Consider the following 23,341-nt stretch of genomic DNA (forward strand, 5'->3'; position numbering starts at 1 on the left):
GTTTTATAAGTCAAGGTGCTCTGTTAATATAGAGCCCAGCATCATGCAGATACACAGCACAGTCAATGCTTCCTTAAACAGTCAGTGCTTTCAAATGCACACAGGCTTTGGGAAATCATGTAGTGAAGTCTTTGTGAATATTTACGGGAAACCAGGTATCTTTTCTTAGCCTTGAGAATGGGGGGAATATTTAGTGGCATAAAGACAATATTGATTTCTGCAGGATCTCTGCAGCGTTTCTTTAGCCTTATTGTAAACCAGGCACCCAGAAGTGGGTTCCATGATGCATTGTAGCATGTCACATTCCTTCCAAAAGTACTCCACACAGACAGTTGCTTTCACTGAACAAAATCATTCTGGGAACATGCTAAATTAGTTCATTCTCCTGTATTATCTTCACCTTCTATGATTCAAGAGAGATGGGGAGAGAAAGGAAGGAAAGAAGAAGGGAAGGAAGGAAGGAAAGAAGGAATGGAGGGAGGGAGGGAGAAAGAGAAGGAGGAGAGGGGAAGGAGAGAAGGGAAGGGGGAGGGGGAGAGAAGGTAAAAAAACAAATTGCCTTCCAATAGGTTAATAAGAACTGCTTGATTTCAAATCTGAAGACAAGACTACTTCTCTAATGTTTGAATACCGCACTGTATAATGGGAATAGTAATAGATTGAAGGCATGCAAAGTTCTAGTGTAGTGCTTGGCATATAATAAGCGGAAATAAATGTGTTATCTCTTTGCACCTCCTCGATTCTTCTGAGGCTCAGCCACTTGCTCTGACACAAGTCACAACCATCCAACTCAGCTTATGCTCTGGTGATCCCTTGTCTAGGGCCAACCAACCTGACCAGACACAAACCTGGAGTCTGTGGTTTTTCTCACCACTTCCAGACTTGAATGTAACAGCACACTGAGGAGTATAAAATCTAGGTTCTGAGCAGCTGTCTAATGGGTAAGTGTGTTGGTTGGGGTGGGGTGTTTTAATGGAAGAAATTTGACCAGTAAGAAAGAAGAGAGAGGAGATGCAGACCTCCAGTCAGATAAAGTCTGTCTCCCTCTTTTCCTCCCACCTACTGTTCTAAGGCACTTTCACCAAGTAGTCTGATCAGAGATACCAAGTGACCAAGTGGACACACCTCCCAAGCCACTGTCTTTGTCTTTTTTAGGTTTATCCTAAAGCAGAAGCCAGCGAGGTAACACTTCACCTACTATTGCTTCCCATCCTTAGCAACTTCACTTCCCCCTTTCTCACTTTCACTACCCTGAAAATTGTACCCCCCAAATAAAGCATCACCTCTTAATCCTTGACTCAGGCTCTGTTTTCTACAGACAGTTGAATATGACTATTTTTATTAATAAAATAGTTCTACCATTTACACTCCCATGCCCAGCCCTCAACAATTGGTCAGGCCATCTTTATTTTAACTGTACTTAAACCAGTTAAAGTCCTATAAAATATCTGCCATGTCATGAATCTAGTGCTTCTTGGGGCATTATGCTAGAATCCTACCCACATATTAATATCAAAGGAAAAAAAAAAGCTTTCTTCTGCTTCAAAATGTTTCATTGAGGAGACGCAAAATGCACACTTTCCCTGTCTTTTCCAGATGTGATTAACTACCCCTACTAATCCCTTTTGCTCTTTTAAACATGTTTTTCAAAGCCCTTTACTAACTCCCACCTTCAAGTCCTAGCCGCTGCCAAAAATAACACCCCTGCCCACCTCTGCCAGCTATCTCCTTCCCATCATTCAGTCAGGCTCTGAGATAAGACCTATTCCAGAAGGCCTCTCCTGCCTAAAATGATAGGGATTATGTAATCACTACCCATGCTGCCCCTAGCGCTAATTTATACTTTTCCATTATGTAATATACATATCACATATGTCCCTGCTCCAGTGTTTTATGTATTGATTCCAGTAAAATACAAAACATTTTTGTAGTTTCTATAAGAGTTATACTTACTCACCTTCCATGATCGCCAGCACTGGAGCTACCAAGACCTTGATAATAGAGGGAAAAAGCAGCCTTCTGGAAAGACTCTCCAGATATTATGATTAAAATTCAGTGCATAAAAGCTAAACAATTGTAATTCATTGATGACCATCATGAAATATCTCTTTTCTATTAGACAGAATTCTGACAGACTGAGTAGAGATCAAATACAGTGCAGGCTCTACCACTTATCAACTCCTTCCTGACAGAAGGCAAATCACTCAACATTTCTCAGCCTCAGTTTCCTCCTTTGCAAATAGGGATGATTGTACGTACTTATGTACCTGCTGTGAGGAAAAAATATACCTTAAATTTAAAGCACTTGGGGACTTCCTTGGCAGTCCAGTGGTTGGGACTTTGCCTTCCAATGCAGGGGTTGCGGGTTCGATCCCTGGTTGGGGAGCTAGGATCCCACGTGCCTCATGGCCAAAAAACAAAACAAAACATAGAACAGAAGCAATATTGTAACAGATTCAATAAAGACTTTAAAAATGGTCCACATCGAAAAAAAATCTTTAAAAAAAATGTAAAGCACTTGGCAGTCATTATTAGTGGTATGAGTGGTAATAGTAGCATTTTCAGAAATCTCCCAATTTCTTAACTATCACTAAAAATTATAATGACTTCATCTCAATGAAATATTCTAATAAACGTCCTATTCATCATTTGAATTTAGACTGTGCTGTTTTTAAGTTTAAGGACTTGTATCTTGTTTATTTTGCTATTTTTTTTGAATTGAATTGATTCCATATTTAATGAATTAGATAGTACTTGACAGTTTCCCTTATTTTAGGCTGGCTCTGAATCTAAGACCACACTGCAATGGACTAGTTCCTTATCTATTGGATAATTATTCTTACCAACTAATGGACTTTGACAGCTCTGTAAGACAACTAAGTATAAAATGCTAGACTTTAAGAATCCACGAAGAGGACTTCCCTGGTGGTGCAGTGGTTAAGAATCCGCCTGCCAATGCAGGGGACATGGTTCGAGCCCTGGTCCGGGAAGATCCCACGTGCCGCAGAGCCACCAAGCCTGTGCGCCACAACTACTGAGCCTGTGCTCTAGAGCCCATGAGCCACAACTACTGAAGCCCAAGTGCCTAGAGCCTGTGCTCCGCAACAAAGAGAAGCCACCGCAATGAGAAGCCCGCGCACCGCAATGAAGAGTAGACCCTGCTCACCGCAACTAGAGAAAGCCTGCGCGCAGCAACGAAGACCCAACGCAGCCAAAAATTAATTAATTAATTTAAAAAAAAAAAAAGAGGCCTTCTGCGTCATGTTGGCCCAGGGCGACTGCGAGTTCCTGGTGCAGCGATCCCACGAGCTGGTGCAGCAGGAGCCTGTGGGCTGCCAAGGCTTGGCTGATCACAGCCTGCAGCCTCTACCCCACCGACTCCAACATCCAGGTTTATTTGAAACTCTTCCTGGTCGAGTCCAGTGTGAAATGTTACTAAAGGTTACGGAACAATGCTTCAACACTTTGGAACGATCAGAAATGTTGCTTCGGGGGTGGGATTATCTCTTGTGTTGATGAAAATGTTCTAAAATTTGTTCTTGTGTTGGTTGCACAGGTCTGTGAATATACTAAAAACCATTGAATTGTGTACTTTAAATAAATAAATAAATTGTTGCTTCTACTTTTGAGATGATTCCCTGAAACAGTGGTACAGCATGGGGTCAGCCTTGGGGAGGCACTATTGGAGGCTGAAACTATTGAAGAGCAAGAATCTCCTGTTAACTGTTTTAGAAAATTATTTGTGTGTGATGTCCTTCCTCTAATAATTAACAACCGTGACGTTCGGTTGCCTGCCAATTTGGTGTGTAAGTACTAGAACAAAGCAGCTGAATTTTATACCAATTATGTCACTAGATCTACTCAAATAGAGAGTCAGCATCAAGGTGCCTAAGAAACGTCTGATTTAATGTCACCGAGCAAACGTAGCTCTCAGAAGTACATAATAGAGGGACTGACTGAAAAATCATCCCAGATCGTGGACCCTTGGGAGAGGTTGTTTAAGATTTTGAATGTTGCTGGAATGAGATGTGACTGGCAGATGGATAAAGGAAGACAAAGCTATGGTGATATTTTGCATAGACTGAAGGATCTCTGCAGATACCTGAACAACTTTGATAATGAAGCTCATGCAAAATATAAAAACCAAGTGGTTTATTCCACTATGTTGGTCTTCTTTAAGAATGCATTTCAGTATGTCAACAGCATACAGCAGTCTCTATTCCAAGGTCCTAATGCCCCTAGCCAAGTTCCACTGGTTCTTCTGGAAGACATATCAAATGTATATGGTGATGTAGAAACTGATCGCAATAAACACATAAAAAGAGGAAACGAGCTGAGGGAAGAGAAAAAACCATGAGTTCGGATGATGAAGACTGTTCAGCAAAAGGAAGGAATCATCACATTGTTGTCAATAAGGCAGAACTTGCTAACTCAATCGAGGTGTTGGAAAGCTTTAAGCTGGCCAGAGAGAGCTGGGAGCTGCTCTATTCCCTGGAATTCCTTGACAAGGAATTTACAAGAATTTGTTTGGCATGGAAGACTGATAGTTGGCTTTGGTTGAGAATCTTCCTCAGTGATATGATCATCTATCAGGGTCAATATAAAAAGGCCATAGCGAGCCTGCACCACTTGGCAGCTCTCCAGGGACCACTTCCTCAGCCACGATCTCAGGACAGGGGACCTTGGAGCATCAGAGGGCACTCATCCAGCTGGTGACCTTCCACTTGGCCTTGGGGGAGTACAGAATGACCTGTGAGAAAGTCCTTGATTTGATGTGCTACGTGGTCCTCCCCATCCAGGATGGAGGCAAGTCACAGGAAGAACCCTCAAAAATAAACCCAAGTTTAGAAAAGGTTCATATCTGAAGCTTCTGCCTTGTACCAGCAAGGCTATCGTGCCCTATTGCCTGCACTTAATGTTAGCTTGTTTTAAGCTTAGAGCCTTCACAGACAGCAGAGACGACATGGCGCTGGGGCACGTGATCGTGCTGCTTCAGCAGGAGTGGCCGTGGGGAGAGACCCCCTTTTCTTGAAAGCTGTCAAATAAGATTTGCCAGCAAGGAAACTTCCAATATGAGAATTTTTTCAATTATGTTACAAATATCAACATGCTGGAGGAATTCGCCTACCTGAGAACTCAGGAAGGTGGGAAGATCCATCTGGAACCACAACCCAATCAAGGAATGCTGATCAAGCACCACACGGTCACCCGGGGCATCACCAAGGGCGTGAAGGAGGACTTCCGCCTGGCCGTGGAGCGCCAGGCGTCCCGCTGCGGGGAGAACTTGATGCTGGTGCTGCACAGGTTCTGCGTCAACGAGAAGATCTTGCTGCTCCAGACTCTGGCCTGACTGGCCCTCCCGCCAGAGGCAGCCCACAGCCGCGGGGCTCTGGGGAGACACAAAGCACGGCTGAGCGTTGCCGTCGTGCTCTTCAAAAGAAGAAGACCATAGGTGTTTTAACTCATTGGTTGCTTAGAAGTAGTTCCCAACAGTCCAAGAAGATATTTCTATTTTTGTCATATTTTGCAATTTTTGTAAAACAAAAGAACCTGTTTTGTAAATAAAATCATCCTAAATTTGAAAAAAAAAAAAAAAGAATCCATGAAGAAATAAATTGTACTTGTTTGTTCCCAAATCAGCCAAAAAATTTTGTACAGAGCCTGTCTGGCACATACATGAATGACTGAATAAATAAAAGAATAAATGAACAATTGAAAAAAATTTATCCTAAGTGTAAGGGGAACCAGTTTGTGCTTACATCCATTATTAATTATTTGTGATTTAGAGTATCTTCCAAATCCATTTTTGAAACAAACTCTAAGGACACCAAAGTGTCAATCAGAAAGATTGATTGTCCCACAGACTCCTGGTTGATTGATACTTATCTTTGCAATTTTTACTCACTGATCATAGCTTTAGATTCAGTGGAAAGGAAAAAGCTGTGAAGCACTCTGAATTGACCCCAAATTAAAACTTTTATTTGGCTTCTATTCAGGAATGCAGAGAATGAAAAACCCTGGCTCTTCTCTGAAGCTTTCCCTGACACATACACTCCCACCCACTCCCCCATTCATCACACCTCTGGCTTACTCTTATCTTTGCATGTATTATAAAGCAGAACAAATACTTGTTACATGTTCTGTGAGCAGCTGGAGGCCAGGAACCAACAATGAATCCATTTCTTTCTCCCTAGTGCCTGGGATATATATTGAATTTTGGGGGTGGGGGTAGATTGACTGGGTCTTCAATAAACATAGAACTATTGAAACGATCAAGCTTGTGATCTATCTTCTACTACTAATTCCACCTGCTTCTTGATGAAAGCTAAGTAAGCTTACTGCAGGGTGGATGTGAACAGTAATTAAGCATGATGGCAACTGTTGAGACCTTAAGCTATACCCATCTCCAAATTAACATGTAGATCACTTATTAACACTTATGGGACGGTCTAAGAGATGAAGCCTGCCTGGAACTCAATCTTCAAAATGTTCCCAAGGTCCACCTCCTTCATGAAGCCCTCGTAGACCAAGCCAACCACTTTACTCCTATCTAAATGCTTAGCATGGAATCTTTACGTATTTATGAAACAAGAAGGTTATTATTAAACAAATATAAAGTAAGCAAACACATTTATTGTTTATATCATCTTTTAGATGTTTAATTATATGCTGTCTTATTATGACTTTTTTCATTATTATAACTTCTTGAAATATCTGGTTTTTTTTTAATCTTATGATTAACTTTTGATCTATTAGGATGGCTATTGCTAACTACCAGGATAACTTTGAGGATAAGGATCGTATCTCCTCTTAGTATGTTTCCCTGCCTAGTGTCAGCGCAAAGCCTTGCATATATTGATAGCTGGTGTTAAGTGCATGTTTGTTGAAATAAAAACATGCATGAGAAAGCTCTCTTTTTTAGTAATTCACATCGAATGGAAGAAACAGCTGTCTGTAATGAAGAATTTTACCTTCTTTCCCAAATTCTATTTCTATAGATAATGCAAAGTAAAGAGATATTTGACTCTTGCTCTTAGGTTAGCAAATCAAATCGAAATTATTGTCAGATCCTTTGAAGATTCACTTAAGTAATATTGCTAAAGTTTTCTCAGTGAAGGGAAAAATGTTCCAGATAACAATAATGCCTTAATAGTTGTTGTGTCCTTGCTATGGATCGATACTTTATTAGTATTTCATAGTTCTCATAACAACTCTATGAGATAGCTACTATTATTGATGTCATTTTCACAGATGAAGAAACTGAGACCCAGGAAAGTTAAGGAATTTGTCTGAGATAGTAAAGCTCATACCTGATAGGACTGGCATTCATTCAAACCCAGCAGTCACACTCTACCACTCTTGTTCTTAACACTATACTAAGCCTGCCTCTGAGAAGTTTCATTCTTCTCAGGTTATGCGGATTATAGTCATAATATCATTTAAAATTCCCAAATCAAATTTACAAAATCACTAATGTACAAGGCTGAATGCTAGTGCTCACTGCTGTCTGGGTGGGGATGTTACATAAGGTTTACAATTGTCCTACTAGCAATGTGATATACATTCTTTTTTTTTTTTTTTTTTTTTTTGACTGCACAGCCCGGCTTGTAGGATTTTAGTTCCCTGACCAGGAAATGAACCTGAGCCCTCGGCAGTGAGAGCGCCAAGTCTTAACCACTGGACTGCCAGGGAATTCCCAAGCATATGATATACATTCTGATTTGAGAATCAGAAGTGAAGGTAAGCTTGTACAATTAAGTTTACATACCCCTTAATTAGACTTGTCTTTAAATTGTCGTAAAGAAACATCTATAAGCACTTTTAAGTTTAGAAAGTCAGAGCAGTGATATAAATTCAAAATCTGAGAGTTTATACAAATCAAAATTGAAAAGCATAAAGAGTCTGTCTACATGAACAGTCTCCATGGTGATAATTTTGCAAAATACTGGAAAAACATTCAAGGTATTTAGAAAGACTATAAAGATGTTTTAGGAAGATGGCACAAAAAATACTTTCTCATGAGCAGATAGGGAGTCTAACTTGGAATTTCAAATTACCTTTTTGTATGATGCATTATTTAATAAATGTTAGCATTAATTTTTAAAGAGTTTAATTTGCATGCCATTACTGGGCCAAATGGTTGACAAGGATCACAATTAAAGAAAGATGCACCATTCATTTTACTAAGAAGAAAAACTCCAACGAAGTCAAATCTTCATCATTAAACTGAATAAAGGCAGCCTATAACTGCCAAAAATGTAGAACTCCCTGGCAGATGCAGTTTAACTCCCGTGATTATTTAAATCAAACACTTTTATGTATGACCCTAAGCAAAAGCTCAATATCTTCTCAAGGAATACGTATTTTTTAAAATACTATGGACTTCAGAGGAGAAGAAAAGGCATTAGAAAAGAAAAGCAAATTAGGGAATTGGGTCTGGGAATATAAATATAATTTGAAAGAATATGCCATCACAATGTTACACCATGGACAGAAAGCACTCATGCAAAATGGAAGACACTTCACTAGCACATTAAATAGCATTTAGTTCCAACATGATTCAATCTGTGTTTAGTCCAGAGAAGTTATACAGAAAACAGACCTAAAAACCACTGTCATGTAGTTTATCATCTAAACAAAATTTATTGTTATCACATTCCCCCCTTCCCATAATCTTCTAAAGGAAAACTTACTATTTACAGAGTTACTATGTGCTAGGCAAAGGACTGATATTTATATGCTGAATGACAAACACATGGTATATATGTGGTATAAGTTAGTGTATAACTAACTTATAACTGACTAACTAACACATGGTATAAGTTAGTGTATGACCTGCTTGTAATAAGCTGCCAACCAAGCATACCTGGAGGGCTGGGGCAGGGTCTGGAAGTACCTATCCTGCAAGATGTCAATTCTTCACAAGGATGATCGTTCACACCCTGGTTCTGAACATTTGTTGGGCACTAAGTACAATTTGCCTGCTGTAATGGATGCTTGTTTTCATCATGAGCTTTGTGTAGTTGCTAGACTTAAAAAAACTCAAGGTGCATTGTCTCACCTTTAGCTGTGTCTATCAGAACACAGAATAGGTGGAGATTCCAATGGTATGGAAGCAAACATCTCAAGCTCACACCACATTGGAACCACAATGGCAATGACCCCATATTTAGGCAAAAAGCCCAGTACCTTCTGTGGGGGAGGGGTTGGAGAGGTCCTTTTTTGTTTCAAATAACTTTAAATTGTGATCAAAGTAATTCATTTTCACTCTAGGAAAATTGAAAGATAAATGTTTGAAGAAAAAACAAATCATGATAGCTATCAAGAGACAACTACTAAAACATTTTGGTGTTAAGACTCCCAATATTTTTTCTATACACACATGTGCAGTAGAATCCCTTCTATCTGATAGCCAACAATCTTTGGTTAATCAGAAAAAGGTTTTATAAGGTACAGAACCTTTAAAAATTATACATACATGATATGTAAGTTTAATTTAATTAATAAATAAGCATTTCTTCACTAATCTTTTCATGTAGAACCAAACTTTTTTTCTGACCACAGGTCTTCTGATGGGAGCTCCAGGTCATCTTTATAACATAAATCATCTTCCTAATGAACCATAAATGATTTCTAGATTGGTTTTCCTAAAATGGGAACAGTAATATAAAGACATAAACAAATCTCAGTGTAGAAGTCTAGAATTTAATCATTTCTCCCAGTGTTGCACAGTTTTCTTGTCCACACATAATTTGAGCAAATCCTCTTACCTACTCAAATTAATCGACTTTTCCCAAAGAATTCTATTTATTTAACATAAACAATTACTCTCTTTTAGCACTCATAGTTTATTAGACATTTTAATCTGTAATTAGGCTTTGTAATTATAGGACCAAGGAAAATGATATTAAGATATAAAAACAAACATCTGACTCCAAATCTATATATAAATCAACAGGTGGAATAAAAATGTGGCTATCCTAGGGAGCTGCCAGCTCTCCATAAGTATTGACATCAGTAAAGATAATTTACAAAAGGAAGAGGGAACATCTGATGCTTCTGTTAAGTACAGGTCAGGTAAAAGAGCTTCTCTACATTTAATTTTATAAATTGGGATCATATGCTCTATCATATATCAACATCAACATATTCTTTTTAATCACCCACATATTTTGTGAGAATTTTCCCACATCACTGATTATATAAAATGTGATTTTTTACACAGCAGTGTGGAATCTGTTACTATACACTATAAAATATTCAACTAATCCCCTATTGTTGGGTATTTAAGTTACTGCTGCTTTTTCTATCACATAATACTACAGTCTGATGTGTACTTCTATTTTCTTAAACAATATTCCTAGAATATTGAATTAATCAATGAAGTAAATATTTTAAAGGCATTTGATACCCATTTCCAAATTGATTATCAGAAATATTTTTATTATCTATCATCACTACTCTGTGAGATTGCATGTTTACAAACCTTAATATCTAGTATTAATCTATTTCATGCCTTTTCCAATTTGGTATTGAAAAGACTGTGACACTAAATTTGCATTTTTATTAAAATGAGTTTTCATTTTCTTGTTAGATATTTATTTTCAGGTGGTTCTTTGCTTTTAGTTTTACATATGGTGAATTTTATTTTTACGTCAATAATATTTTAGATTTAGATTTTACTTTTATGTTATGAATTTTTAGGTTTCTTAGTCAAATGTCCATCAATCTTTTTCTTTCTGTTTTCTTTTTAAACTTTGAAAAGCATACTCAAAATCAGATAAATACATCCCACATTTTCTAATAATTGTATAGTGTTATCATTTTAACTCTATAACACATTTTGAATGCATTCTGTCATAAGCTATAGGGTAGAGATAATTTGACTTTTTCCAAATTAATAAATTAATTTGGGGCAAGTTGACATGCTTACTGTATTATATTCCCATTCAAGAACAAGAAATTTCTGTCTTAGCCAAAAATATGTGGAATAATTATGTATAAATATTAGGCCCCAAAATAAATTTTAGTTAATTAAAATATAATAAATTTAATAAAATTTAAAATTGTTAAAGTATTTTAAACTAATGTAAATTTTCTTATTTTTCTATGTCTGAACTAAGTTCTATTTCAAGCCACTATTCTCAGTCTCTTTAGGGGGGTCTCAACACAAACACTCTTTTCGGCTTACAACCAAGGACTTGCAGGTCTGGAATCTTTTCTATTTCCAGTCTCCTCTCAGAGGATGAGGAATGAGAGGGCTTTTAAATTCACCCTCACCAGGAGGGTCTCAAGGACTCTGCAGTGCCTCAGGCCCATCTGCCTAGATATCCCTTTCTTTCTGCTCCTCTGATAAGCTAAGTATTGGGAACTCTATAAGGCTGGCTACTTCTCAGAGTTCCACCCAGAAAGATATGCACAAGTCACATTGTCTTTTTTTTTTTTTTTTTTTTAAACATCTTTATTGAAGTATAATTGCCTTACAATAGTGTGTTAGCTTCTGCTTTATAACAAAGTGAATCAGTTATACATATACAATATGTTCCCATTTCTCTTCCCTCTTGCATCTCCCTCCCTCCCACCCTCCCCATCCCACCCCTCTAGGTGGTCACAAAGCACCGAGCTGATCTCCCTGTGCTATGCGGCTGCTTCCCACTAGCTATCTATTTTACATTTGGTAGTGTATATATGTCCATGACACTCTCTTACCCTGTCACATCTCACCCCACCCCCTCCCCATATCCTCAAGTCCATTCTCTAGTAGGTCTGTGTCTTTATTCCCGTCTTGCCACTAGGTTCTTCATGGCCTTTTTTTTTTTTTTTTTTTTTCCTTAGATTCCGTATATATGTGTTAGCATACTGTATTTGTTTTTCTCTTTCTGACTTACTTCACTCTGTATGACAGACTCTAACTCCATCCACCTCATTACAAATACCTCCATTTCATTTCTTTTTATGGCTGAGTAATATTCCATTGTATATATGTGCCACATCTTCTTTATCCATTCATCTGTCGATGGACATTTAGGTTGCTTCCAGGTCCTGGCTATTGTAAATAGAGCTGCAATGAACATTGTGGTACATGACACTTTTTGACCTATGGTTTTCTCAGGGTATATGCCCAGTAGTGGGATTGCTGGGTCGTATGGTAGTTCTATTTGTAGTTTTTTAAGGAACCTCCATACTGTTCTCCATAGTGGCTGTATCAATTTACATTCCCACCAACAGTGCAAGAGTGTTCCCTTTCCTCCACACCCTCTCCAGCATTTATTGTTTCTGGATTTTTTGATGATGGCCATTCTGACCGGTGTGAGATGATATCTCATTGTAGTTTTGATTTGCATTTCTCTAATGATTAATGATGTTGAGCATTCTTTCATGTGTCTGTAGGCCATCTGTATATCCTCTTTGGAGAAATGTCTATTTAGGTCTTCTGCCTATTTTTGGATTGGGTTGTTCGTTTGTCTTTTTAATTGCAAATCTACCGGGGTTCTATTGGTTCACCGGCACTCTGGGATTTGGCCTGGGTGGAGCTGAGTACATAGTCTCTTCTCAAGGATTCATCACATCAGAGCCCTTTGATTCTTCTCTGCCTTTTTCTTGCACCACCCATGAAATCTTTATCTAGACTGGATGTGAGACCATCTGGCTCTTCATCTACGTACTCCAAAGACTGTTTTTATGCATAGACTTTATGCTTGCTTTGAGTCCTTTAACGTTGAGAACTTGAAATTTGAAAAAACCTAGTTTCTTGTGATTTAAATTCCTTTACTCTCAAGACTGTTAGCTCTGTCATGAGTTCCAAAACCAAAAATTGACAACTTTGATTTCTGTTCTGTTTTGGTGTTAATGATCTGAAATAATGAGCATGGAATAGCTCACTCTTTTATGGAGTGGAGTGGGAGGAGTGAGAAGAATCATCAACTACTAGGAATTACCAGGAATATGGAACACATTATTAAGATAAACTATTGCAGACATATCAATTATCTCTTAAAACTGAATTGCAGACATATCAATTATCTCTTAAAACTGAACTGTAGATTCAATGCTTTACCAGTCAAAATCCTACCAGATATTTGAAAGAGATTGACCAGTTGATTCTAAACTTGACATGGAAATGCAAAAGGCCAAGTTTAACCAAGAAAACTCTAAAGAAGTTCATGTGGGTGAATTAAAGACATTTTTTTAAAAGGCTTTCTCTAATGTCAACATAATTTACCTTAGAAAGGAAGGTCTTTCTCCCTGCTTGCCCCTATTTGAGCTGAACCCAGCCATGGAGGTAAAGAAGAGACAGAAGTAGTGGCAGGAGTAATATCAGTAGCAGAAAGAAGGGTAGAGGCAGAAACTGACACATGTACGATAAAGGTACGTGATTAATTAAGGGTCTCAGGGCACCACTACTCTCCAGGGTCGATAACTTTTCCTCTCTAAACTTCATTCAGTAACCTCACACTTCTACTTGACCTTCAAGCTGTAGTCTCAGAGAAGGTCCCAATACATTTACATTATGTTGTGAAAGAATGAAATTTTGATCATAATCCTTCCATTCCTCTCTATCCCTACCCTGCATTCCTTTGTTTATCTCTTCTACAAACATTGAAGAAATAATGTTCATTCTATGTCCTTCATTGCTTCCATTATAACCCACTTTATTATTTCTGAATAAAAGATGTGGAATTCGAATTTAGAGCAATAACATACTCAGAAAATACAATCCTTTGAATTCCATTCTTATAATTAAAAGATATAAACCAAAATGTTCAACTTTTTAAATCTGAGGTAATGTCTTAACTACTGATGGTTTCAACTTGCCAACAACAGATGAGTGGATAGCCAAAATAAGCAAGTAAACATTGGGAAATTCTGAATCCCATCACTTACATCCCTCATAAAGAATGTAACTCTTCAGGGCTTCCCTGGTGGCGCAGTGGTTGAGAGTCTGCCTGCCAATGCAGGGGGCACGGGTTCGAGCCCTGGTCTGGGAGGATCCCACGTGCTGCGGAGCGGCTGGGCCCGTGAGCCACAGTTGCTGAGCCTGCGCGTCTGGAGCCTGTGGTGTGCAACGGGTGAGGCCGCGGTGGTGAGAGGCCCGCGTGCTGCGATGAAGAGTGGCCCCCACTTGCCGCAACTAGAGAAAGCCCTCACACGGAAACGAGGACCCAACACAGCCATTAATAAATAAATAAAATAAATTAAAAAAGAATGTAACTCTTCAAAAGTAAATTCATTTTCCATAGGGAAAATATGACTCACAATGACCACATTAACATAAGGACAATATTAGAGGTATCTATGGAGTACTAGGCTTTTTCCTGAAGTTTGTCAGACCAAGAATCATTCTCGTTACCTCTATGGAAAAACAACCTAAGTTACAAATAACCAACTTGAAGTAAAATTTTTAAATTATTTTTTCTGATTTGCCAGTGGATAGTTGTCTAACCAGCTGGAGCTTAAAATTTTCTCTGTTGATTTAAAGTTAGAAGCCAGCTTGTTTTTAAGGCAGGCACTGTACAAATCAACGATCGCTTTTGTGTGTATGTGACTTTATTCCATACTTAAGGGTGTACAGGCAGAGAACCAATGCTTTAAAGTATGAAGGCAGAACAACTATCCAGTTTTACTTACCTCCATAAAACAATTCATTTCTCTATTTTATTGTCTAAGTTTCTTGAGTTACTATTATGATAGTAAGATAATAATTTTAGTCAATTACAAAGTTGCAGCACAATTTACATGCAGGCATGGAAATGTTTTTAATTTGAACTAGTTACTGGATGAAGCTTTTAAGTGTCTGTAATATCACAGAGACAAGATACATGACAAATGCAAAATAAATTAAATTTTGTATTACTGAAGAAGTTGACACAATTACCAGAGTTGCAGTCTGGTCATCTTTCCTTAAAAATAACTGAACTTGCATAACAGAGGGCAAAAGTTCACCAGTTTCTGAACTGGGGGAAATTCATTTCAGTGAAATCAGGAGAGATATGTATTCAGTCACCAGTGGTGCCAAGGAAATTTTTCAATATTTGGCTTACAATTTTAGAAATTACTGTAAAATATTTCAAATATGCACAGTAATTTTTAAAATACATTAATTAACCTTAAGGAGAAAGAACAGAGACCAGGAATCAAATTCTTATTTTGGCAGCAAGAATCTGTGTGACTTTGGAAAATTTCTCAAGAGATCTGGTCTTAAATGTCTTTATTTGTATAACTAAATAATCTTTTAGGTCCACTGAAGCTTTAACATGTCAGGATTAGAACAAATTATACATTCTAAAGGAAGAGAAAAATAACATATATAAATGGTGGTTTCTGTAACATAGGAAAGACAGTCAGTCAATCTTTATGGGAATACCTAATATTCTGAAATATATTTGTCTCTAAAAAATTACCTATGATATTAGTAGCCACAACAATAATAATTATAATAATAATGGCAGCAACATTATTGCATGTCATTTATGTGCCAGGCGCTTCACTAACCATTTCACATAGGATACCTTTTTAAATCTTCGTAATATCAAATGAGGTAAGTACATTAATATCTCTATTTTATAGATGTATAAACTGAGGCTTGGAGAGGTTAAGTAAGCTTCCTAAAGTCAGCCAGACAGAAAGTAGCAGAAACAGTTCTTTTTTTTTAAATTTTTATTTATTTATTTATTTATTTATGGCTGTGTTGGGTCTTCGTTTCTGTGCGAGGGCTTCCTCTAGTTGTGGCAAGTGGGGGCCACTCTTCATCGCGGTGCGCGGGCCTCTCACTATCGCAGGCTCTCCTGTTGGCGGAGCACAGGCTGCAGACGCGCAGGCTCAGTAATTGTGGCTCACGGGCCCAGCCGCTCCGCGGCATGTGGGATCTTCCCAGACCAGGGCTCGAACCCGTGTCCCCTGCATTGGCAGGCAGATTCTCAACCACTGTGCCACCAGGGAAGCCCCAGAAACAGTTCTTAATCCATATCTCTCTGACCCAAAATTCTTTTAACACTGATGTCAATAGCCTCTCTGCAGAGAAAATTTTAGTATTTTATACCTTATTTATTCATTGGCTTTCATCAAAAAAAAGTAGGCATCTCTACTCTGAAAGTTAAATTTTCTCTAACACTTAGTATTATGTTTTGTTACTAAGCCTTCTAAAAGAATATTTAAAGAGAGAATAATAATTTTAAATATATAAGGATATTCAAAAAAGTAAAATATACCCATTTTAAGGTAGTATAATGTTTAGTTGAAAAAAATGTCAAGTCAAAGTGGTATCAGTTATCTGAATATAACATAGCAGAACTTAAATATCCATTTTTATCAAACTGTTATGTGTGATCAGAGTTTGAATTCCAAGTCAACCACTTAGCATCTGTGTGATTTTGAACAAGTAATTGATCTTCTCACACCTAAATTTGCTCCTATATGAAGTGAAGATGAAAAAATGTATTTCAAAAAATTCTTTTGAAGATTTAATGGCATAATATATATAAAAGCTCTTTGCAAAAGTTAAAGCACTAACCACACTGTTAATTGAGAGGACACCATGCAAGACTTTTTGTCTTTCTGACACTATTTCTTTGTAGAGGTTTCTGACTTAGAATGAATAGATTAAACATTAAAAATATTGACAAAGCTAGAGTGAATCTGAGGACATTAGTGTTCTCCTAAACTGTTGCTGTGGTCTCAATTGATATAAACTTTTGACAATGTCTTTTAAAATTTTGAAATATGCCTAGCCTTTGATCCATCATTTCCACTATGGGAATTTATCCTAAAGGAGCATTCGCCAAGTTTTCAAAGTACTGAAAGGTTTTTTATAATACCAACAAAAAAAGGAAATGACATAAATGTTCATTAAAAATTGCAATGCGGCCCTATAATGGAACATGATACAATATATAAGAAAGAGGAGGATCTTATAAACACTATAAATATGAAGTCCAAAATGTATTTTTAAGTAAAAAAAGAAAGTTATAGATTTGTATGTATATCGTAATATAATTTTTGAAAAACATTTTTTTTCTTGCGTTTGCTTATGTATTGAAAATGGGCTAGAAGGCTATACAGCAAGTCATTAACAGTGTCTGCCTGTGTGAACTGAGATGGGTGATGTAGGGGGGAGAGTAGGGAGAACACTTGCTATCTTATATGTCCTGGTTTTGCTTAATTTTCTTTATTATGGATGTGTATTTTTTTAAGAATAAACTATTTTAAATAGGTTGCTGCTATTAAATAAAATGTACAAATGGTAAAGATAAATGAATACATTGACCAAGAATGAGGCAAGAGGAGGAGAATGGTGGAATGGGGTTCAGTGAAGAAAATGCAGTATATGGATGAGAATATAGAAGAGTCCAGATGAAGAAGAGGTTTGCCTTTGGATGATGGACCAGGAGTTCAGGGATTTAAGGCATCATGCCATTATTGGGTTCCAAACAGAACTTCCCTCATCACTGACACTTTCCTCTCCTAATACAAAATACAAACACGCCCATGTTAAGTCATTCATAGAACAATTCCACCTAAGTGCAATTTCTTTCCTTCCAAATAGAGCTTATCTTCTTTATGTATAATCTAGAATCACCATCTTGGCTGTGCTGACACCCTCACGAATTACCTTTCAGCCATGCCTGATGTCTTAAAATAGCAACTGTGGCTATGGTCTCATAGTGCCAGGAAAATTTCAAGGCTCCACTTCTCAATCTCTTCCAAAGCCCCGACTCAGCTCTTGTTGACCTGAGTGTTGGTTATCAGGTTAACCAATGCTACACTCTCAGATGTAGCTGACCCTGCTTGTCGGGTTAAGTTTATGATCAGACTCTCACTGCTTCCTCATCTTTCCTTCCTTCAACTGATCACCCCTCTGCAGTGTGACTTTTGCTCGTATCAGTCATCACCTCTTCTGTAAACTTTTGCAATAACCTCTTAAACCTCATCCTAAGTGTCACTTTATTGCAATCCACTCTCCATAATGCTGTCAGGTACTTCTCTATAGATCTAAACATATCACTTCCTTGGTCAAAATCTTTACTAGCTCCCCACTGTTTAAATAATAAGGAAAAATCAGTTCTTGAGGAAATAAAACTCTTAATAATTATATTGTTTAAGAGACAATCTTTCAGAAAAAGAACTGTATATTAAAATATATAGAATGTGGTCAAAGCTATTTTTTGTCATAATTAAATGTCTTACTATAAAATAAAAAGAATGAATACAAATACTAGGAATTAAAAATAGAAACTAGAAAAAGAGAAACAAAAAACCTAAAATATAAGAAGAAATTACAGAAAATGGTAAATAAATGTAATAGCTGCCTCTTTGGAAAAAAAAAACAATAAAGAGGATGTACTCTGGTAAGCTTAATTTAATAAAAGAGAGAAAACACTAACAATATAACAAACCATGCAGAGCATATTTGAAATTATAGCAGAATAACAGGTTTAAATCAATTTAACTTTGTTCTTACAAAGCAGGAAATCTTGGCAAAAACAAACCATCCCTAATAAAAAATCTCATGAGAAAATACAAATTAACAAAACTAACTCAATAATCCTAGGAGAACTAGGGAAATTTGTCAAATACCCCCAAGAAGGTGAATGACCCAGGTAGCTTCAAAAGCCAATTATGTTAAAATATCCAATGAATTTATGCAATTTTATTAAAATGTTTCAAAGCATATGATAAGAAGGAAAACTTTCCAATTTATTTCATAAATTAATTAAAACTCTAATAACAGAATTTAATAAAGATAGAGCAAAGAAGAAAATAAGTGCTTAATCTCACTTTTAAAAATAGAGGCCGAGGTCCCACATTTAAAAAAAAATACATAAAAAGCAAGCATATTTTTTACCAGTATTGAATCACAGATGATTTAACATAGAAAATCTATTAATATAATTTATCCTATTCAAAAACCAAATTTAAAAATCCATATGATCATATAGTTATGTGCCAGCAGATATTGCTTGTGAAAATACTTGGCAAAACAAGAATATAATATACTTACTAAACATGGTAAGGACATTCTATTCCAAACCAACAGTCCATCATCATACCTAATAGTGAAACAGTGGATACACAAGTCATGAAATCAGGAAAAAGCCTAAGGTCATTCTGTTACCACTATTATTTACTATAATTCTAAAAGTACTAGTCAATATTATCAGGCCAGAAAGCAAAAGAAAAAAAAGTTTTTTAAAAGGTATAAATTTATATTTACTAGCCACATTGACATTATTTACATGAAATAAAATTTGCCAATTTTAAGTATACAATTCAGCAAGACTTGACAGACTTACATAATTTTGTTACTGTGACCATAATCATGATATAGGCCATCAACACAAAATGTCCCCTGTGGCCTTTTGAAATTAATCACTTCATCCTACCCCTTGCACCTGGCAACCACTGATCCACATTCTGTCCATATAGTTTTGCTTTTTCCATAATTTCATATGAATAGAATCAAACAGCATATAATTTGTATTAGGCTTCTTTCATTTAGCATAATGCTTTGGAGATTTATCTATATTGTTGAATTTATTAGTAGTTAGCTATTTTTTACTGCCCTATATTAGTTCATTTTATGGATATACCACAATTTATTTATCTATTAACTTGCTGATGGACATTTGGATTGTTTCCAGTTTGGGACTACTGTGATAATGTTGCTGTGAATATTTTATTGCAAGTCACTGTATGATCATATTTTCATTTCTCTTAAGTAAATACCTAATAGTAGGTTTGATGGACCATTATGTAACTGTATGCTTAATTTAATAACAAACTGCCAAACTATTTCTCATAGTGGCTGTAAAATTTTTGCTTTCCCAGTTGCTGCATATCCTTGGCAACTTTCAATAATGTCTCTTTTTTAGCTTCAGCAATTTAAGGAGATGTGTACAAGTATCTCGTTGTAGCTCTTATTTGTATTTCCTTAGTGAATGATGATGTTGAGTATCTTTCCATGAGTGTATTTGACATTCTTATATCTTCTATGTTAAATTTTCTGTTTCAAATCTTTTGTCATTTTTTATTGGCTTGTCTTCTTAAGTTCAAAGAGTTCTCTATATAGTCTCGATGCAAGCTTATCAATTACATGTTTTGGAAAGAATTTCTTCCACTGTGTGATATACCTTTTCATTTTCTTAACAGTATCTTTTGAAGGACAAAGGATTTAATTTTGAAATTTAATTTTTTCCTCTTTGGTTTATGCTTATGTGGGTCATATGTAAGAAATGTTTGCCTAACTAAATCACAAAGTTTTTCTTTCCAATTTTCATCTAGAAGTTATATAATTTTACATAGTACATTTAGGTTTGTGATCCATTCCGAGTTAGTTTTTGTGTGTAGTGTGAGATTAGAGTCTAGGTTCATTGTTTTGCATATGGATATCCAATTGCTCCAGCATGATTTGTTGAAAAGATTAGGGTTAGGGTTAGGTTTAGAGTTCCCACTGTAATAACCAAGGCACCTTTGTCAATAATCAATTAATCATATATTTGATGGTCTTTTTCTAGGCTACATGTTCTTTTCCACTTATCTGTATATCTATCTTTATTACAATACCACACTGCCTTAATTACTGTAGCTTCATAGTAAGCTTTGAAATCAGGTAGTTTGAATCCATCTTGGTTCATATTTTAATTTGCTTTGGCCATTCTAGGTGCTTTGCATTTCTATTAAAAAACTGGGGGGATTTTGAATGTCATTGCATTAAACTTATAGATCAACTTGTGGAAAAAATTGATGTCTGTAGATTTGAACAATGAAGAAGACATATTTCATATAAGTTTCTTAATTTCTCTCAGCAAGGTTTGTAGTTTTCAATGTACAGGTCTTGTACGTATTTTGTTAAATTTATTTCTAGGTATTTCTAATTATTCATTGTTAATTTAAAGATACACAATTGATAATTTTAAATTAACCTTATATCTTGAGACTCTGCTGAATTTATTCATTACTTCTAATAGATTTGTTTCAGAACTGCTAGCATTTTTCCATACTGATATAATTATGGATAAAGATATTTTTGCTTCTTCTTTTCTAATCTATATGCATTTTTTTCCTCTCCAATGTTGAACAGAATGGTGAGATTGGATGTCCTTGCCTTGTTCATGATTTTATGCAGAAGTGCTCATTTGTTCACCATTACACATAATATTAGCTGTAGATTTTTCCGTAGATGGATTTCATAACATGAGGAAGTACCCTTCTTTTCCTGAGAATAGTTTGCTGAGAGTTTTATCACTAACGGATATTGAATTATTTTAAATGCTTTTCCTATACCTGTTGAGATGATCCATACGATTTTTCTTCTTTATTCTTTTGATATGGGGAATTACATTGATTTTTTTTTAAATGTAGAAATAACCTTGCATTCCTAGAATAAATCCTACTTGGTCGTGATACATTATCCTTTTTATATATTATATATAATCCTTTTTATATATTGCTGAATTCATTTGTTCATGAGAGATGTTGTTTGAAGTTTCCTTTCTTGTTAAGTCCTTCATTTCAGTGCCAGAACAATACTGGCTTCATAAAATGAGTTGGTAACTGTTCCCTCCTCTTTTATTTCTGGAAGAATTTGTGTGGAATTGCTATTATTTCTTCCTTAAATTTTTGATATATTTTTTACCAATGAAGCCATCTGGTCCTGGAGCTTTCTTTTTGGGAAGGTTTTTAAGTATAAATTCAATTTCTTTAAGAGATACTGAGTTATTCAGGCTATCTATTCTTTCTTTAGTGAGCTTTTTGAGTATTTCAGAGTGTTTGTCCATTTCATCTGAGTTGTCAAGTTTATTGACATTAAGTTGTTCATAACAACTGATTATTATTCTTTTACTTTCTGTAATATTTATCATTTTTATTGATCTTCTCAAAGAACTAGCTTTTGGTTTCACTGATTTTTTTCTGTTGCATTTCTGTTTTCAATTTTATTGATTTCAGCTCTTATCTACATTATTTCCTTCTGCTTTGAGTAGAATTAGCTCTTTTCTTTCTAGCTTATTAAGGTGGAAACTTAGATTATTGACTTAAGACTTTTCTTCCTTTTTAAATAAGTAATTAATGCTGTAAATTTTTCTCCAAGCACTGCTTTAGCTTCATCCCACAAATTTTGCCTTCAAATAATATTTCCATTTCACCTACTTATTTGTGATGTTGTCCTATATTTTACTTCTACATATGCTTTAAATGCGACAATACATCGCTATTATTTTTGCCTCATACAATCAATTCTTTCTTAAAGTGATTTAAAATGTGGAAACAATTTATTTTCTAAATTTACCCATGTAGTTATCATTTTTGGTGCTCTTTATTCCCAGGTGTAGATCCTAAGTTCCATCTGGTATCATTTTCTTCTGCCTGAAATACTTTTAACATTTGTGTAGGTACAAATCTGATGAAAATGAATTCTATCAGCTTCAGTTTGTCTAAAATGTCTTTATTTTTTAAAGAAAATTTTGCTGAGTGAAGAAATCTTGCTGAGTGAAGAAACCTAAACCAATTTTTATTTTTTTCCCCTTTTACTACATCAGAGACATTTCTCCATTATTTTCTGGCTTGCATAGTTTCTGATGAGTAGTCTACTGTCATTTTACTTTTGTTGCTGGGCATAATGAGTCTTTTTTCCCTGTCTTAAGATTTTTTTCTTTTGCACTAGTTTTCATCACATTTTTTATATTAAATGACTTGACATGCTTTTTTAAAAAAAATGTTTATTCTATTTGAAATTATTTGAGCTTCCTGGATCTATACATTTATAGTTTCTATCAAATGATTTTCCCCCATCATTGTTCTGCCTACTTTCTACTCTTTTTCTGGGACTCCAGTTACACATTAGGCTTTTAGGCTGTTTGATATCATATCTATGCTCTCTTCAATTTTTCCAGTCTTTTATTTTCTCTATGCTTTATTTTCACATTCACTGAGAAAAAAATTTTCTGCAGCATTTAATCTACAGCTTTTCTCACCCTGTGTAATTTTTATTTCAGATAACGTATTTTTCATTTCTAGTCTACCTGTATTTTTGTATATGGTCCATTTTTCTTCTCATGGTTCTGTTTGTCTCAACCTATTTGAACACATGGACATACTTATAATAACTGTCTTAATGACTTTTTCTGCTGTTTTCATCATTTCTGTTATTTCTGGGTTTTTTTTTTTTATCAATTGATTTTTCTCCTAGTTGTAAGTCAAATTTTTATGCTTCTTTGTATTCTTGGCATGACATTATTGAATGCTGGATTTTTTGTGTGTTCTCCTTTAAGTAGTGTTGTGTTTTATTTTAGCTTGCAACAAAATTTCTTGGAATTAGTTGAATATTTTCAAAGATTGTTTTTAAGAT

General features: G+C 35.8%; 1 long non-coding RNA gene and 1 pseudogene across 2 annotated transcripts in view; both read left to right on the forward strand.

Moving 5' to 3' along the window:
• LOC309615218 overlaps positions 1–23,341 on the forward strand; it is a 242,945-nt gene that overhangs the window by 112,372 nt on the left and 107,232 nt on the right. The gene's annotated exons all lie outside the window — the stretch shown is intronic.
• On the forward strand, positions 3,262–5,599 carry LOC309615164 (integrator complex subunit 10-like; annotated as a pseudogene). The gene is made up of 2 exons: positions 3,262–3,494; positions 3,634–5,599. The product of its transcript is annotated as an integrator complex subunit 10-like (transcript).

This window comes from Balaenoptera borealis (assembly GCF_965194805.1).
Source record: "Balaenoptera borealis genome assembly, chromosome: 17".
Lineage (NCBI taxonomy): Eukaryota > Metazoa > Chordata > Mammalia > Artiodactyla > Balaenopteridae > Balaenoptera > Balaenoptera borealis.